This window comes from Uranotaenia lowii, chromosome 2 (genome assembly GCF_029784155.1).
Source record: "Uranotaenia lowii strain MFRU-FL chromosome 2, ASM2978415v1, whole genome shotgun sequence".
NCBI classification, from domain to species: Eukaryota; Metazoa; Arthropoda; class Insecta; order Diptera; family Culicidae; genus Uranotaenia; species Uranotaenia lowii.
In genome coordinates this window covers 429573310-429580055 of record NC_073692.1, presented here as the reverse complement: position 1 = coordinate 429580055, position 6746 = coordinate 429573310, and the positions used below count along the sequence as shown (strand labels likewise).

Sequence of the window (6746 nt, the reverse complement as noted above, 5' to 3'; positions counted from 1 at the left end):
TCCCACGCAAAGTAGGTTTGCAAAAGGTTATTGGCCAGGGTACCAAGAAGCGAACACTGCTACTCATCAGCTTTGTTTTTTTATTCAACTTTGTCAGCAAGAACTCGAGTGGGTCCGGGGCCCAGAAAAGTTCTTGTTGGCAAGTCAATTGAAGAAAAAACAGGTGTTGACTGAGTAGCCAAAAAGAGATATAGAAAGAGAATGAACTTAGTTCTGTTCAGAATGAACTTAGTTCATTTCTTTTTAAGGGTATATATAAGAATCAATTACGATTAAAAAAAAGGAGAGTTGTGAAACGAACTAAAACGCGATCGTTTACTTCGATGACCGCTCCGCTACATTATGGTGACAGCGGAAAAGTCACAGCAGTGGCGGTACGCGTTTTTTTCTGACTGGTGCCTAAAACCAACAAAAAAAAATAGTATTCGGAATCGTTTGCCGGTGTTTGCAATTAATTGCATCGCGTTGTTGAATTAAAGTTGTGATTTTTAATTCGTAACGATAAGTCGATCGCTTCGAATATCCCAGAAAAAAAAGATTATTAAGTGCGTTCGAGTCGGACCGTGTGGTTTTTGGGGAAAGCTGATAACGATTTTGTTAATTAAGCCAGCTTGAGAAGATATCCTAAATTTGATGGGAAAAAGTGAGACTCTATAAGGCTGCAGTTAAAATCGATAGAGTCAAGAAAAATTCTGAAATATTCAACGAATAAACCGAGTTGGAAATTGTGATTTTAAGTGAAAGCTAATAACGATTTTGACTGTGTTAATAAAGCCAGCAACAGGAAAAGTGCATCGTAGTCGGTCGACGCGATCGGTCCGTTGTAGATTGGAGTCGGTTCAGGTGTTGTGTTACGTGTGTTTTTTCTGCTAGAACTCGGCATTGCAGACACCTGTGTGTTGTGGGGTCTTCCGTTATCAAGATCAACACCGCTGTGCATGCGTGTAAAGAGAGTGATAAGAACCAGAATAAACATCATCTGTCGTGGAGTTTATGATGAGGTGGTGGGACCAGCAACTGGCTAATGTTTGGAATTAAATTTGTCTCGAGGGGATTGATTGTAGAAAAAAAAAAAACATCTTTCTCGGTTCTATGTGCCAAGTAGAAAAAAGAGAAGAATCGTGAGATCAGATCGATGTAGACATCGTTGTGTGCGCATCAGAGCCAAAAGCTACTCCAGAGAGTACCTGAAGCAAGCCATCACACTCTAAAAGGCACTGTTCTTCTAACTATAAAACAAGTGGTCAAGCAGAAAAGGCGGCTTTAGTCCCGGACAGTAAGTCTACTTAAGAAAAAAAAAAAAAAGTTACAAACCTACCAAAAACCATCAAAATGAGTTCGGAAAAAAATGAAATTGAAACCGTTGCCGCCGGAGAAGAAAAGACCACCAAGGAAACCAAGGAAGCGACGAAAGGTGTCAAGCGGCCGGTCGAGGAGAAAGCCACAAAATTAAAAAAGGTGAAAAAAGACGAAGGCGAAGACGATGGGGGCGAGTTTGACTCCAACGAGGAGGAAGACCTCGATGGCGAAGACGAAGAAGACGGTGAGGGTGAAGACGAGGAGGATGGCGAGGAGGAGAATGAGGATGCGTAAAATTGTAAGAAAAAACCCCTTAACAAAAAAAAATTGTATGCTAAAAAAACGCTTCAGAGTGACAGTGAAAAAATCCTATAAGTCTCCTTAGTTATTGGATAATTGGCCAGATATTTTATAAGGCTCCACACAGCACCGAAAAAACCAAAGATCAGAAAGCGACGAAACGAATTTTAACATTTCCCAGCAACTAGACGCATTTATAGTGAGAGCACACGACGCTTCCATTTTCATTTCATTTTTAAGGTTATGTTACCAATCGGCGGCGCTGTCCCTCCATTTTTATTTTCTTCGTTCACAAATCACGAAGCTCACACAGCAGGGCCCTCGTTAGTTTCAAAACCAAAAATTTTTGACAAAGTTTCGTCCATTAAACGATTATTCCCCTTTTATAAAGGGGTAGTGAATTTGGTTTTATAGATCATGCAAATATGTATATTGTGCGCATAAGAATGAAAAAAAAAAATAATCGGAGCCCTAGAAAATGTCCTCCCAATTTCCGCGCAAAAATCAACAATTGTATGTAAAGACACTGTAAAGACTGTAAACGTGTAAAAGAAGAAAATACTTTGTGTAGCTTGTCTGTGGAATGGAATGAATGGATCAATAAATGCACTCATTCAAAACATTACAAACTTAGTGGACTGTATTATAACTTCAAACAACTTAGACTAAATTACAATTATAGACTTTCCAACACAAACTATGGTCCCTTTTCGACCTCTGACTATGGCCATGCTGGCCTCTGACTTGGCTCCAAAAGCCGCTGACTTTGTTACCGTGGTCCGTCTCCGATGGTGGTTGGCTGGGAAAAGAGCCCGATTCAAGGATCGACGGTGGCTCGATCCTTCGGAAAAACCTCTTCGTGTCCGAGGAAAACCGATGATTTTGGCGCGCATTACCGCTGTTAATGCGCGCAGCATCGCCATGTTGCTACTGGGTCATTTCGCTTCTTAGGGTGGTTCATGGTGACCTGTTCGTTCCAAAACAGGTTGAATTAACCAAGATTTAACAAAAGTATGAAAAAAATATAGAACAGTGGACTACAATCTGATATATTGAAACAACAAGGGATAAATGATAATGATTATCCTTCGGCTGTGGATTTTTTTTTTTGTTTTTTTGTTTCTAATATAGTCGTTTTACCATCTTTATTGCATTCGCGACTTTATCAACGTTATAGTTGGCGGATCGTTATGGAAAAACTTATCCGAAAAACGAACATACTGAAAATCGAAGAAACACTGACGAATTCAAAATAGAACTGACAAAATACGGAACATTTAATAAGTACTGGAATAAGTATGAAATGAAATGAAATATGAATGAAGAAAAAAAAACAAGATTGACAAATGCGTGCAATCTAGAATGAATGATAAAAACAAGGGATCGCGACCTAGAATGAATGATGAAAACAAGCATGATAGAGACATGAATTCAATGATTGAATGGCATTTTTAATGGCAAATCGCTTTAAAGGTGACAATAAATGAATTTCATAATTATAAACCAGACAAGACTCGAAAAAAATGGATCAATGACTCAACGACATAAATCAACTTTCAAAGCTATTTGCCTTTTCCTCTATTCTGTTTACCAGAGCACTTTTACGATAGAAACATGTACTTGATAGCAATGACCATCCGTTATAATTCGGTGGCTATACAGCCTACCGTTAGTTTAACAATAATGTGTTTATCAATTTTTTTTATTATAAATTTTGAATAGACCGAAGAACTGGAAAACAGGGATAAATTCTTATCACCTAAAGGGCTGTACACCACAATAAGAATTAAAAGCGCAAAAAGAAAACAAAATAAATAAAATCGGAGAAAACAAAAGATATACAGCCTACAGTTAGTTTAACGATAATGTGTTTATCAATTTTTTAAATAAATTTTGAATAGACCGAAGAACTGGAAAACAGGGATAAACTCTTATCACCTTAAGGGCTGTATATCACAATAAGAACTTCCAAAATAAATATAAGTGGAGAAAACCAAAGACACTCCCAAAATAAATAAACTTGGAGAAAACGAAAGACACTCCCAAAATAAATAAACGTGGAGAAAACAAAAGACACTCCCAAAATAAATAAACTTGGAGAGAACGAAAGACACTCCAAAAATATATAAACGTGAAGAAAACAAAAGATGCTCTCAAAATAATTAAACTTGGAGAAAACTTAAGACACTCCAATTAAACAAAAATTTATCAACGAGGAGAAGACAAATGACACTCTTATATTAAACAAAATTGGAGGAAACATAGGACAATAGCAATGAATTCATGAAGAAACTCAGGACACTTATTGAAGAAAAAACTTGAAAATTATAAATTGACAAATAAGAAATCAAGGACAAATGAATAATGAAGCAAGGAATACTAACATAAGAGAAAATATATCCATTTGATTCCACTTATATAATCCCATCCCATATGTGTCTTAAGGTAAATCCGGGCATATGATCGCCAGGCATTGACCCAGAATGAAAAAAAAAAAACATTATTGCGAAGTTGCTGCATTCTTGGCGCGACGTAAAAGGGTTTTAAATTTCAGAACGTTGTCGTTCACACGTTTTGATGACAACGTGTGTCATTGCCTTCGTAGGAATATCGTTGTGCGATATAACAAAAAGTGAAGGTTTCAATTTTTTTTTACATCCGCATCCAAGAACATTATGATTGTTTGTTTACGAAATAGACTGATTGTTTTTTCAAATGCCTTTTAGAATGATGAAAATATTTTTTTTTTTTGAGATTTAAGATGACCCTTTCTGAAAAGTAACTATCATACAAGAAACAAACGGTTTAGAGATAGTGCAATTTTTTTAAATGGAAATTTAGATATGGATTTTAAAATTATTATATTCTGTTATTTAAAAGAAACCAAATGAGTTTATTCACAGAATCAGCTGAACTTCGAAAACGACGATGTGATGATATGGAACCATCCTGACGAGGTGGAACTGATCCCCAACCGATTTCAACCTGAGTGGCGAAGGGGGAGGAAACCGCAGCCAACCTTTGGAACAACATCAACAACAACAACAACACCAGCACCACTGAAAAAAAAAAAATACCACTGCTACCACAATTTAAAAAAAAACAAAAAAAAAACAAAAAAAAAAAAAAGGATGCGAAAAAAAAATTACTCGCAAAAAGAACAAAAAGCACCATAAGTTGAAAAAAAAAGATGCGAAAAAAAAACTTTGACTCGCAGGAAGAAAAAAAAAACACAACAAAAAGATGCGAAAAAAAAAATACTAAATCGCCCACTACTAACCCCATAAAACTACTAACACAACATCGATAAATAGGGAAACAGATATTAGGCTAAAGAATTTGCTAGAGGTTAGGTCAAAGAATTTTATTGAAATACATCTAGAATATTTTCTTTTCCCGAACACTTACATTGAATAGGAATTAGGAATTAGGGAAACCGCTGAAGAAGACCAAAATGCTGTCGATGACGCCATCAACATCCAAAAGTGTGGAGCCATCTCGGGAATTAACGAGAACGAGAAGGAAATCAACGAGGGGAAGAAACTATACTGGGCCAATGGACGAAGCTGAAAAACGGAGGGAGCGGAAAAGCTAAATCGGAAAATGGGCATGGAAACGAAAAAAAAAACAGAGAGAGTGACGTCGAGCGAAAGCGATCAGGACAGCGAAGGCGAGGAGGATCTGGAAATGCACGGGGTATAGCCAAGAAATACGAAACAAAAGTAGAACATCTAGCAACTCTAGAAAGACTAAGTCGAAGTCAACGACAAGATTATCTGAACGGATCATTCTCAGGTTCGGTACAGGCGACCGATCGGTTGATGAAGGAACTACGGGACATCTACCGGTCTGATTCGTGCAAGAGCAACATATACTCGATAGAGCTGGTCAACGTTTCGATTTACGAGTGGAACATACGGCTGATGTCGGTCGACCCGGACCGCCCGTTGCACAACGATCTTGTCCTGCTGAAGAAGAAGGAGGGACAAGGACAGCATCCTGCTCAACATCACCTTGAAGGAGAGGCATCTTTTCGAGCCACTGTGCGTTCGGGTCGTTCATTCGGTGGTTACGTACTGGTGGGTGGTGAAATCTGTATGGAGTGGTTTACGGAACAAGGCTGAAGTTCAGTATACACGGTCGAGGCGATTATAATGCAGAAAGCGGCCACTCTAGTCAAGGGTACAGCCCGAATACAATTTGGTGTGACCAAGAATCATTCATAGGGCCAGGACAGCTTGGCGCGTGCACAGCAGAGTTTCAAATCGTTGGTCCAAATCCACAAGAAGAACGGCTGGTTCACTCCGCCAAAGGAGGACAGATAAAAGCAAATTGAACGGGGCTAAGCAGCTGCAATCGGAACAGCAGTAAACCAGCACACTATCCTAATCTTTACAGTAGCAAACAGCGACCGGAAGCACAGAGACAACAGCCATAGCAGATAAGCCCCAGCCAACACACAGATTGGGAAAAATAACAAGGCAGCAACAGGAACGATATAAAGGATGACTCAGCAATTCAGTTAACTACACCGCAAGCTTGGAGTTCAACCAAGGTCGGCATTTTGGATCTTCAATTAGCTAGATAAAAGTTAGATTCCTGCACTCCCCTGTTTTGAAGCTATACTCTTCTAGAATAGCTTCAAACTCAGATAGTAGGGGGAGATGTAACGGACCTGAGGCCAATTCCCACGCAAAGTAGGTTTGCAAAAGGTTATTGGCCAGGGTACCAAGAAGCGAACACTGCTACTCATCAGCTTTGTTTTTTTATTCAACTTTGTCAGCAAGAACTCGAGTGGGTCCGGGGCCCAGAAAAGTTCTTGTTGGCAAGTCAATTGAAGAAAAAACAGGTGTTGACTGAGTAGCCAAAAAGAGATATAGAAAGAGAATGAACTTAGTTCTGTTCAGAATGAACTTAGTTCATTTCTTTTTAAGGGTATATATAAGAATCAATTACGATTAAAAAAAAGGAGAGTTGTGAAACGAACTAAAACGCGATCGTTTACTTCGATGACCGCTCCGCTACACTTTGAAAAAAAAATCCAAGCGAAGGGAAAGTATCGAAAGAAAGGGAACTGACTGAGCAATCTTTGAGGCATCCTTTTTCTACCCCGTTTCCCTCGAGATGTTTATGTTTATTTTCATCTG

The 6746-nt window shown here is 38.6% G+C and overlaps 1 pseudogene; it reads left to right on the top strand.

Annotated features, from left to right (window-relative positions):
* Positions 1-295: 295 nt before the first annotated feature.
* Positions 296-6528, top strand: LOC129749750 (ubiquitin-conjugating enzyme E2 Q2-like; annotated as a pseudogene).
* Positions 6529-6746: the final 218 nt, after the last annotated feature.